We start from the raw sequence: 12,862 nt of genomic DNA, 5'->3' as shown, positions 1-12,862 counted from the left end.
GATCTCTTGCAAGGCTGGTCTAATGGTAGTAAATTCCCTTAGTGATTGTTTTTCTGAGAAAGATTTTATTTCTCTTTTGCTTATGAAACTTAGTTTCGTTGGGTATGAAATTCTTGTTTGGAGTTTTTTTTTTTTTTTTTTTTTTTTTTCCTTAAAGATGCTGAAAATAGGTCCTCAATCTCTTCTGGCTTATAGGGTTTCTGCTGAGAAGTCTGCTGTTAGCCCGATGGGGTTCCCTTTGTACATAATCTGACCTTTTTCTCTAGCTGCCTTTAAGACTTTTTCTTTAGCATTGACTTTAGACAATCTGGTGACTACATTCCTTGGTGATGTTCAGATTTTTATAGTATCTGGCAGGTGTATTTGGAGGTATATTTCTAGCCAAAAAAATTCAAGAATACTCTTCTGGGCTTATACCTCCACCTCCACCCTGTCTTTTCCAGGGTTGTTGCTAATTCTTTCACATAATGCCAGTTCTTTAGGCTTTAAGAAAAGCCAGTCAGCATCTGCACTGTCTTCTCTCTTCCTTAGTACTGTCACAACCCATAGAGGCCACCTCCCAGAGATGTTGGTATTTCACTGAATTGGCACATTAACATTCCTTTTCAACTTCACCATGCATTCACAGAAATTTGCTTTCTCTGGATCAAAGTGGGGAGAGATTCTGGGTTTTTTTATTATTATATTACATTTATGTTTTAAACAGTATTCATTCCACAACTAACTTCTTTAAAAAACCAAGTAATTAATTCTTAGCCAAGAATAACCAAGTAGTTAATTCTTAGATTCTTTTCTTACTCCTAAAGTTATTACAGAATGGCACACAAGACCTGAGGAAACCTGGAAAAGTATCAGTTTGTCTTTAAATTATCTTTTTCAGATGTGTAGAAAATATATGGGAACTGAATAAAGAAAGAGCTGAGAGCTGGATAAAGAAATAGTTGAGAATAGCAGAGTGACTAAGAAACGTTCTTCAAGCTTGGCTCTTATTTTTTTTTTTTTTTTAGACAGAGTCTCCTATGTTGTCCAAAGCTCAGCACTATTGACTTTTGTGCTGGCTAATTCTGTATTGCAGATGTTTAGCAGTATCCCTGGCATCTACCCATGAGATGCCAGTAGCACCCACACACACCAGTTGTGATGACCAAACATATCTCCAGATGTGGCCAAATGCCCCCTGGGAAGGGTAAGGGTTGATCATCCCATTGAGAATCACTGGTCTAGAGGTTCAAATTCCATTTTCACCACTTACAATCTGAATGATATTATCCAATATCCATTCTTTCTATTCTTACTAATAGAACCCCAAATTGGATCAGGTTTGCTATATGCCCAGCTAAAAACATTAACATAGTTCTGCCTATTGAGACATAAGCTGAAGTTTTCTGGAAGGCTTTTGTTGATCTGATCTAGGCGACACTCCTTTTTCTTTCACCCTCCCCTTTCTCTTTGCCTGAAATGCCAACACAGTGAATGGAGCAGTAGCAGTCACAATGTGCCCATGAAGACCAAGCCATGCACTGAAAATGAGAGTGTAGGAAGGTGGAAGGAAGCTAATACAAAGGCCAGCAAATCCAGCTTGCCTGTTTTTATACAGCCTACAAAAGGAATAGCTTTTACATGTTTTAATGGTTACAGGAAATTTTTAAAATGTATAATATTTTATGACATAAAAATAACATGAAATTTGTATTTCATTGTCCATAAATAAAGTTTTATTGGTACACAGTCATTTGTTTACATATGATCTGTGCTGCTTTTGTGCCCTAAAGGCAGAATTTAGTAATTGCAGCAGAGATGGTACAGCCCACAAAGCCTAAAATACTCTCTGACCTTTAACAAAGTTTATCAACTCAGACAGAATAACATCCTTGACAACTCAACTCCAGACTTTTTGTTGTGTGAGAAAAATAAGCTATTGGCTTACATAATCCACTATTTTTCAGCTTTATGTCACTTGCAGCCAAAGGCAGTCTAATTGGTGCACAGCTAAATGAGATTTGATGAACTGGAAGAACCAAGGGCAGCATAATGAGGACACTGTCTAGAGGACATTCTGCAGACGTCAGGACATCTAATTTATTTCCCTATAATTTCCCAGGAAGTTTAAAGCTTTTCTTGGAATAGACTGTGTCTATAAAACCGGAAAGGAGGGAAGAAATGAAAACTTTGAAGAATAAATCTTTATAGGACTCAGCAGACAAATAGGTGCACAAAGCAGAGAAGGTACAGTAAAATAATAATACCTTAGTGTATTAGTTATTTATTGCTGTGGAACAAATACTCCTAAGCAACAACACTTTCATCTCACATATCCTGAAATTCAGGAAGCTGGGCATGGTTTAGGACTTGCATTTACTGAATCACAGTGACAGTAGATTGTAGCCATCTCAAGGCTCAATAGGAGCCACTTCCACACTCACTCACAAGGTTGTTGCCAGAATTCAGTTCTTTGCAAGCTGTTGGGCTGAGACCCTCTGTTCCTTACAGCTATCAGCCAGAGGCTGCCCTCAGCACCTTGCCACGTGGCCTCTCTGTAGGGCAGCTGGCGATGTGGCAGTGGCTTCACCAGAGTGGGCAAGTGAGGATTTGAAAAGGAGTGTGTCCCAGATAGAAGTCACAGTCTTGCACAACATCATCCAGAAATGACATCCCAGCACTTCTGCTGTATTCTGTTCATTAAAAGTGAGTCACATTAAAAGTGAATCCCCACTTGAAGGGAGGAGATTAAGCAAAGGTGTGGGTACCAGGACGTAGGGTCATCAGGCACCTGTCAGAATCTCCCTACTACACCCAACAAAGTGTTCAAATTCATGGATTATTTTCACCTGGATTACTTTTGCTGCTAATCTTGGGACCTTTTCTGAAAAGCAAAGGAAGTGGACCCAGGCCCATGACCAAATCTTTCAAATGTCATCCCTGTGTAAAGATTTGTGCCCTAAATAGGAGGTTCCTGCTCCCACCTCGCTCCAACTGACACATAACCATCTCCACCCTCTCTGCTCTTGTCTTGGGAGTCCCTTATGTTAGCCAAACAACAAGAGAACAATTCTAACCCTGTCACCTAGAATCTAGGTATTTTTGGAAAAGTGTTTCCCATAAGTAGTTTACCCTTTATCTTTTGTCTTAAAAGTGTTTGTTGCTTTTGCCACGATGTGAGTTCAGAAATGCAGGCTGGCTTGTTCGTGAGTACCTACCTGCCAGTAAAGGCAAACAAGGCTCCCTTGGCTTAGATCTTCTTGTCCTGCGGTCTTTCCCACTCTCCCTCACTTTCCTCCTTAGCCTTCCTCCTCCAAAAGAGGGCTCCCTCACTTCACATTCTCTTCTCCCAGTGGGAAGTGCTTTCTGAAACAAAGAAGCCCTTGCCTAGCCCTAAGACGGCTCGAGTGGCCACTTCTGACCAAATAGGCTTCAAGTTGGTGCTACAACTAAGCACCGAGGGTCTGTGAATTAGACCCTTTAGCATGTGCAGCGCTGCTTTGATCTTGGCAGACAACAGCCCTCATCTGAATGCCCCCTACCTCTTCTTCTAAGCGGACACTTCAGCCTCCCTTTGCTGAGACAAACCAAAGACTTAATCAAACTCCTGAAATGAGTCCCAGGGAGTTAGAAACATGGAATCTTGCCCTGTCTATTTTGCAAATTTAAAGACACTGGGCTTCCAAAGAGCTGATACTTGAGGGTCTTTTAAATGCCTAGAATACTAAACGGGCTGGGGGTTTTCTGTCCTTAGGCTAAACCAGCTGAAATAAGAAAGAAATATAAAATACTTTATTTTCACCTTTTGGACAGATCCATTTTTTATTTAAAAAGCAATAAATCAACAGATTCAAATAAAAAATGGTGAGTTCATGTCCTTTGTAGGGACATGGATGAAGCTGGAAACCATCATTCTCAGCAAACTATCGCAAGGACAAAAAACCAGACACCGCATGTTCTCACTCATAGGTGGGAATTGAACAATGAGAACGCATGGACACAGGAAGGGGAACATCACATACCAGGGCCTGTTGTGGGGTGGGGGGAGGGGGAAGGGATAGCATTAGGAGATATACCTAATGTTAAATGACGAGTTAATGGGTGCAGCACACCAACATGGCACATGTATACATATGTAACTAACCTGCACGTTGTGCACATGTGCCCTAGAACTTAAAGTATAATTAAAAAAAGGAAAATATGCATAAGTTTATACATATCCAATAATTACACTCAGTTGTTTGCAGAGCTTTTTACTTAATTCATCTTTTTCTTTTCTTTAAATGCAACACAGTGGGAGACCTTTCCTGCCTGGCCATTCAGAAGCAGGTCACAGGGGCAGCCACCAGTAGACCAGCTTGCATGAGGATGCCACTGCCCCTGGGAAAAACAGAAACAGTGAAAAAGATTTTGAGGACTGATGGGATTAAGACTTTCTGCAGGGCAATAATGCAGACACAAGTTTTACCCCCAAATCTCTGAAAGAGGCAACCCAGGAGGGAAGAAGGCATTGCATTTCCTGGCACTCATCCTCAGGTGCGGGTTTATGATCAGCAAGGATTGAGGCTTATTAATATGAAAGTGAAGGAAGCCAGCCAGCTATTCTCTGCAAGGAAGGAAGGAAAGGGTCTATTTAAAATAAAATCATCATAAAAATGAAGAAACAAATGAAAGACTGAATGTACAAATGCACAGTGCCTGGACCATATAATAAGAATAGAACTATCACCCTAAATCTGTAGCAGCCTGCTTAGGAAACCAAGCCCATTATGTATGATAAACAGCCCAGGAAGACAGCCTGCTAAAGCCAGACTTGCAGGAAGCCAGTCTGCTATCTCTAGTGATAACCCAGGAAGCTAAACAATAACTTCTGTAACAAAAGACCCAAAATGTTCAGGACTTAATTAATAATTGTATTAGTCAGGATTCTCCAAAGAAACAAGACCAATAAGATGTGTGTTTATACATATATATATATACACACACACATATATTACATATATGTATACATATATATTACATATATATACATATATATTACATATATACATATATATTACATATATATATACATATATATTACATATACATGTATGCCTGTACATACATACATATATATGTGGAAATTTATTATGGAAATTGACTCATGCCATTATGCAGATTATGCAGGCTGAGTAGTCCCAAGATATGCCATCTGCAACCTGGGGAACCAGGAAAGCTGGTTGTAGTGGTTGTATAATTCAGTCCAAAGCTGAAGGCCTAAGAACCACGGGAGCCTGCCCCACCTGCCAACTGCTGGAGTAAGTCCTGGAGTCCAAAGGCCTGAGAACCAGAAGCTCTGATGTTTAAGGGCAGGAAAAGATGGATGTCCCAGAAGAGAGAACTTCCTGTGCCCTTTTGTTCTATTTGGGCTGTCAAGGAATCAGATGAGGCCCATGTGGGTGAGGGTAATCTTCTTTACTCAGTCATCTCATTCAAATGCTAATCTCTTCCAGAAAAACCCTCACAGACACACCCAGAAATAATTGATTACAAGCTATCTGGGCACCTCTTAGCCCAGTCAAGTTGACATATAAAATTAACCATCACAGTAACTGACAGCCTCCCTACTTTTTGTGACTGCTTCTAATTTAGGACTAACCAGAGAAAGCCAACTATGGCCCCAACCAATCAGACAGGCTTCCGTGCTCCAAATTGGCCACCCTGGGCTTCCCCTGGCCAACAGCTTCCAATAAGGGGCACACCTGAAGCCATCCCTTTTGCCCACTGTAAAGCTCTCTCGCTCCTCTGCCTACCTTTGAGTCTCTGCCAAATGAAAGTGATGGTGGCCAACTCCTTTGCTATGGCAAGCGCTGAATAAATCACCTTTGCTTTTCTCATATGAGTGGCATTCAATTTTTTCTACATGGGCAACCTAAAAGGACTAAAGTATATTTCAGGAGTCTAGTTTTTAAAATCTCCAGGAAGACAACCTCCAGGGTGAGACCTTGGGTAGAAAACAATGTCACTCTCACTGTCACTGTAATCCATCCTTTTCTGTGTCCCCCAATCCTGAGTCAGCCTCAGAAGGAAACCGAAATCAATTTAGCTCCATGAGTTCAAGTGCTGATTCCTCAGCTCGAGTTAGCTTCAAGCTTTTCAGGCATCTTTGGCAAGTCTCAAAACTCCTTAGCCCCTCTTGTAACAATTCTTTTTGAGCTCTGAACATTAATTTACATGGTGTATGTACTTTATTCATTTATCCTTGTTTTCATGTGTTTCTTTAGTATATTCTTGTAGGTTTATTTTTCCTCTCCAGTTAGAGACCTCATCAACCTTTATCTATGCCTATTATCCGCACCCAATACCTTTAAAAGTGCTTCACACATGGAAGCCTTCTGGTCACTAAAGTTAACTGACTTTTAGAAATCACGTGTCTTAAAAAGATTTGAAATAAATGACTCTTGCAAATATTAATATATAGACCTTTGTTTGTTTTAACAAAGGTGAATCTAAAATTGCTTGCCACTATGAATCAAATATAATTTCAGTACACATTAAATATAGGCATATACTTGTTCTATGTTTTAGGTAAGGAAGAACTAGCTAAAGATATAACAGATAAAATGCTAAATCTTAGTGGCTTCAGAGAATAGATGTGTATTGTGTTCACAAACAGGTTATTCCCTAATAGAGGGCAGATCTCCAGTGACTCAGGGACCCAGGCTCCTTCTGGCTCACAGCTTCATCATCTCCAATGCCACGTTCCTCAGGTTACTACGCTTGTCTGCATCAAGTCAGAGGGGAAAAACCATGGGGGGCCATATTGTGCAGCTTTTATGAGCCAAGCCAAGAGGTGTGAACACGACTGTTAGCACATTCCATCAGTCAGATCTCAGTCACGTGGCCACACCTCACCACAATAGGGCTGGAAAATGATCTAACTCTGGGCTCAGAGGGAAGAGAAAATGGCTTTGGTTAAGAGCTAACCAGTTTCTTTCACACCTATCAAGGAAAAAAAAAAAATCTCTGCTGTAAAGACCTTACAAATACCACTCCCCTAACCCAAATGACTGGCTTAGTCACTGGAAAATGTGCACAGACTAAGCTCTAAATTGGATTCTTCATATATCAAAGGGTACAGTAAAGCTCTTGACAGCCCCTGCTTCTCAAACATGAAGGACAGCTCACAAGGACAACAGCAACAACAGAAAGCCCTGCCACTTCTCCCTGCCTTTTTAAGAGAGCACTGTGCTTTAATTTTATTGCTTCTAGAAGCATTGCAGCTTCTCATGAGCCAGTGAACTAGCTAATTGGCTACAGCAAGGACTGTATCTTGGAAGGTGGCACTTAATAAAACAAATATTAAGAAACTATGATTCTCTGGAGTATGAGCTTTCAAGGGTGAAGGGTATATCATGGGTCAACATGATACAACACCTGACAGTTAAGGATGGGGAGGAAATGACATCTTAGAAAGGGAGAAACTCAGTGGGAATGCTTAGGTTTGTCTCATATTGAGAGTATTAAAACCATAAGCTCCTATATAGCTGGTTTTTTCTTTTGGCTGCAATTAAAATATGAAGAGCTGGTTTCTTTGACGTTCTGTGTCTGCCCTTTTTTCCCATTTTTATATATACAGCCTAAGCAAAACTGACAAAAAAAGTAATCGAGATTTCGGTTCTAATGCAGATCTTGATTTATTTTGACTTATTCACAGGGTCTAGTAAAATGATCCATGCCTTCCTACAGAAATGAGATGTCAAGATGCAAACAATGCTGCCTCCCTCCAACAAGCAGCCACAGCCCGCCCCACAGCCATCTCATACTGGCATCCCTCAAGGGCAGTCAAGATCTCAGCCCCTTCATCAGACTGACACCTGCCAACCTTTTTGTCCATTTCTGTAGGAGTCAAAGTTGTTGAAGGCCATGCTGAACTTGAATTTTCCCTGAAGTTCAGCAGAAAAGTAAGATCTACTTGCAGGTGATTCTTGCCGAAAAATGAGTCATAGACTAAAAATAGTGCAGCAATTTTTTTAATGAGAAAATGAACAAGATACGTGAACATGGCTCAGATATACCCATCTGTTTTCAATTGTAGTTGGCGGCAAGTCAGCTCTCAATTTTCCGCTTGCTGTGCTTTCTAACACAGCTCCCCGTGCGTCTGCCAATGACCAAAATGCACAGCAACCCTAGGTAATCTTGCTCTACCTCTTTCCCCTTCCCAGACCACAGAACATCCAGTTGAATTGCAACATTATTAGGGCAGATATTTACATATTTATAATCTTTTTAAAAGTATGCATATGTTATCTTTTTCTTGCATTCATCTCTTATTATTTGCTATCTTGTATTGCCAATGCCTCGTCTCTCCTCCATTAACACTGATAAATTGCAGTTGATTATAGTTTAGTTCCTTTTCTCGTGAGTTAAATGCAGTAAAATGAGCAGAAAAGTAGCAAACAAGGCCTCAGGGTGACATCAACACCCTATAATAGCTTATTTTTACCTCTAATATTTTCACAGATGATTCTGCCTGAAATTCTCCAATTTGGGGTAATGATGCTGAAAGTGTGTAATATAAGAATTTGGAGTATAAGCAAACAGCTGATGATGATGATGATGTTGACAGAAGGGTTATGTTTGGATAAAAAAACAGCTCTGCATGAAAGGATGGTCAGGGCAAATAACCCAAGAGCTAAGCTGAATCTTGATTCAGTGCTTCCATTAGTAAAAAGAATATGTTTGAAGCTTACCTTTTACAAAATAAAGAGAGCATATCTGACAGTGTATTTAGAAATGAGGGACCTGGCATCTAGTTTAAGAAAACCATTCTATTCACAGGTCTCTGGTGGCACAGGGATCTTGTACTTGGAGTAATCAACCTTTGTAGAACCTCTTTTTTGATGCTGGAATATTAGGCCTGCTGTCTTGAACCTCTTGGAGCTAATGGGATGTCCAGCTGTAACTCCATATCTATATAACCCTGAGGACTGCTATGCAGCTGCTATGGAACATGAGGGGCTCATCTCTGTACTGAAAAAAAAATTGCCCCAAGCTTTTGTTTCCTAAGGCACTTTTTGTAGAGAAATTATGGCCACGATGACATGCTTACTCTAGGATAGAGGGAGTGAGACAATTAAAATTTAGAAAAGACCTGAAGTCTACACCAAGTGGCATCTCTCCCCTCCCCTGCAGAGACAGAACATGGTACCCACTGACCTCAACCCTTAATCCCTTGGGCCCTCTCTAAGTCTCCAATTTTACACGTCCCACTGTACGTCAGTGAATTCCTGCCAAACAGTTTTGGAGACTGTGCGGGGTTATCATGTACAGGTCCTTCACAACACCCTGATGCCTCACCCCTTAGAGCTTTACTTATGCCCAGCATTGTCTGGGCACCCCTCCTGATTACTTTCCTTCAGTTTCACCCTGAACTCCAAAGCACTGCACCATAAAACCACAATGGCATTCATAATGGAGCCCCCTAGCCATTCAGGCAAAACTTTCATTCCTATCTTATCACACAGATAAGTCCTCTGAGAACATTTCTGTTAATCCCTCTTGCTTCTCAACTCCCACTTCCACACTCACCTCCTATACTTTAATATCCCAAATAGACTTAGACACATATGAGAGCCTCAGTATCTTTCTTCCCATCCCTGCCATTTCTAAGGAGAGAATTTGATCCTCTTCTAATGCCCCACACTTTCTACCTTTGCGCTGATCCCATCCTCACACCTTCTCTGGGACTTGGCTGCACCATTCCTCCTCACCCATACTTTGAACTTCTCCCGCCTTGATCCCTTTCTGCTCTTGAGTAATTCCTTGCATTAAATCAAAAGGAACAAAGTGAAATGAGCTAAAACCTCTTTCCCTGGCCCACCTATGCTTAAGTTCCTTTTTAAAAAATTCCTCCTACTGAGCTAGACACAAACTCTCATATGTCCTCCCCCATCCCACCAACAAAATTTATAGTTTTCTTCTCTGCAGAAATTATCTGTCAAACACCAACAATTTTTAAAACTTTTCCAAGGTCAGATTATCAGAATATTACATCTTACTGAATATCATGACTTACTGAATTTTGATTGCTTTTTAAAATTTGTACTGAAAAGCAATATGCATAAGTAAAACCTGCAATGAATGTGCACAAACTGAACACATCTTTGAACCAGCACCCAGACCAAGAAACAGAAAATTACCAGAATTCTGGGCTTCCTGCTCATCATATACAGTGAAACTAAGTAGTTTAGAATGGATGAGGCTAGGCTGTGAGAGAGAATAGAATCATGAGGCTAGAAACGTGTATTGAAGGGCTTCTATATCTTGCTAAGAAGCAACTGAAGCAATAAATCAAGAAATCCATGAACGTATTGGGGTAGTGCTGTCTAATTTACTAAAGAGATGGTGTCTGAATATAGGATTCTATTTTAGTACCCAAACTAAGACAGCCATATGTCCTGGCTTTTCCTTGAGTCCACTGATTTAAAATATTTTGCCTTATCAAACCATGTGTCAGAACACAGCCCAACTTAGGGTCAGGAAAATTTTGTTACCATAACCTCATTCCATCCCACACACCATATTGTTTTTCCAAAAAACGGTACCATTTTTTCTGGTTGGTATCCTATACAGAAAATAATTTGATTTGTAGGCTTGCAAATCACAGTTATAAATATTCAAATGCACAGCTCCAATTAAAACAAGAGCCAAAAGCCTGTGCTACAGGCAATGAAAATATTCTTCCCATAGCTACATTTACTTTATTAACAGGCTGTAGCCTAAATGCCTAAGGAAAAAATTGTTATAGGCTTGTTATCTTGCTTCTAATTGAGTGATTTTCTTTCTTCTTTTCATTTACTGAAGTATTATGGACTTGGCTACTATAATGTATGAAACTGTAGTTACTTTGACCAATTCAGACCTAGCTCTCATACATTTAAGGGCTTCACATGACTCAGTCCCTGCTGGGAGTCAAATGCCAGGAAACCCAATTCAATCCAAAGGAATTTAAGAGGGATTCCAAATTTTAGGTTTACCTATGAAGAATTAGCAGTTCCAATTCACAACCCCCAACAGCAACACTTCTTAAAGTTCCTGCCCCCATTTGCAGCTCCCTCTCCTGCAGTGGCCCCAGCACCTCTCTCTTGCCAATCCCTTGACATTCTTCTTCTCTCCCCAGCCCTACATCTTTATCAAGATTGTTGCTGTTCTTGGCTTTATTTATTCTTGTCTAGAAGCATTTGGCAAGGAGCCATTCTAAATAAGTTTAGCCTAATAAGGTTTTCTTTTTAAAAACAATTTTTAAATAATTCTTTATAAAATACATTACATACTTATATATTAAATCTTGTACACAAGTACAGGAGAAAGAGACCTGGGGAAAGGCGAACAGGTTTAGTGAATATATGATAATACCTATGAGAGCAGATTTTCAGAATGAGAAGAGAGATTTTTAAAGATTCTGAAACAAATGGGAAATAGGAAATAAAGGAAAGTTAGTCATGCCTAAACTTAAGATTAAGTAAGCTCCAAGTGGTTCCAGGTTTAAACATTAGCAGGAAGATAAAAAGAAGTCACTCACTGAGACATAAGACAGAGAAGATTCCTTTTTTCATGGAATGAAAATTCATAGGATAATTGTAGAACAAGAGGAAGCAGCAAGATAGGAGAAAGGCATAAACGATATTCAAAGCAGCTATGAGTAGGTGAGACTTTTACATTCTCATAGCAGCATGTCTCATAGCAACAGACATACAACCTGTATGTCCATTCCGTGAAGTTCCTCTTCAACCCTCTGCCATTTCTATCAGCAAATTCTATCAATTCTACTGACTTTCCCATTTTTGTCAATGTTTCTACCACTTCCTCAATCACGGTTGTTAAAAACTTTATAGTTTACTTTTTCAACAAGTCCTGCCAACACGTCTTTCAAAGTGGTTCTCAAATGTAGCTCTTTTCTTATTCCCAAGTATCACTCCCAATTTTGATCTCTTCATACATTACTTCTGGTTACTCCAATAGCTTTTTTTTCTTTACTACTTTGTTGCTAATTTTTTAGTAAGTTTTTACTTTCTTTTACTAATTTATGAAGACATATGTTACATAACAAGAACTGAACATATTTTAAACGTATCATTTGATAAATTTTGACACATCCACCCAAGAGATAAATCAATCAAGACATTGAACAGTTCCATCACCCTGCCCTGGAAATTTTCATAATGTGTCCTTTGCAATCAGTTCTTCCCTTTCTGACCCCATGATCTCCAGGCAACCAAGGACCTGCTTTCTGCCACTATACATAAGTTTTCACCTTCTGCAATTTTATCTAAATGGGACCCCATAATATGTACTCAGCGTAATGATTTTAAGATGTATCCATGTTGCTGCATGTACTGATTTTTACATCATTTTGTTGCTCGGTGATATCCCCTTATATGGATAGACGTATTTGTTTTCCAATTTACTGTCCATGAACACACAGATTGTATGTCCATTGCAATGAGCCATGCTGCTATGAGAATGTAAGAGTCTTTGTATGAACATGGCTTTCATTTCTCCTGGGTGAATACCAAGGAGTGGAAGAGGCTTGAATTATGTATTGGTGTAGGTTTAACTTTTTAAGAAACCGCTAAAATCTTTTCAGCTTGGCTGTTCCCTTGTACATTCCCACAACACTGTAGGAACATTCCAGTTTCTACATCCTCACCAACACTGGGTCTTTTTCCTAACAGCCATCTTATTGAGTATACAGGGGTACTTCATCACGGTTTCCACTGAGATGTCCCTGATGGTTAACAATGTTGAGCATCGTCTTTCCTGCTTACCAGTCATTCCTACATCTTCTCCTGTGAAGTGTCTCTTCAAATCTTTTTCCCATTTTGCTTGTTGTTGTTTT

The sequence above is a fragment of the Pan troglodytes genome, chromosome 14, assembly GCF_028858775.2.
Source record: "Pan troglodytes isolate AG18354 chromosome 14, NHGRI_mPanTro3-v2.0_pri, whole genome shotgun sequence".
Taxonomy (NCBI): Eukaryota; Metazoa; Chordata; class Mammalia; order Primates; family Hominidae; genus Pan; species Pan troglodytes.
This window is presented reverse-complemented; position numbering follows the sequence as displayed.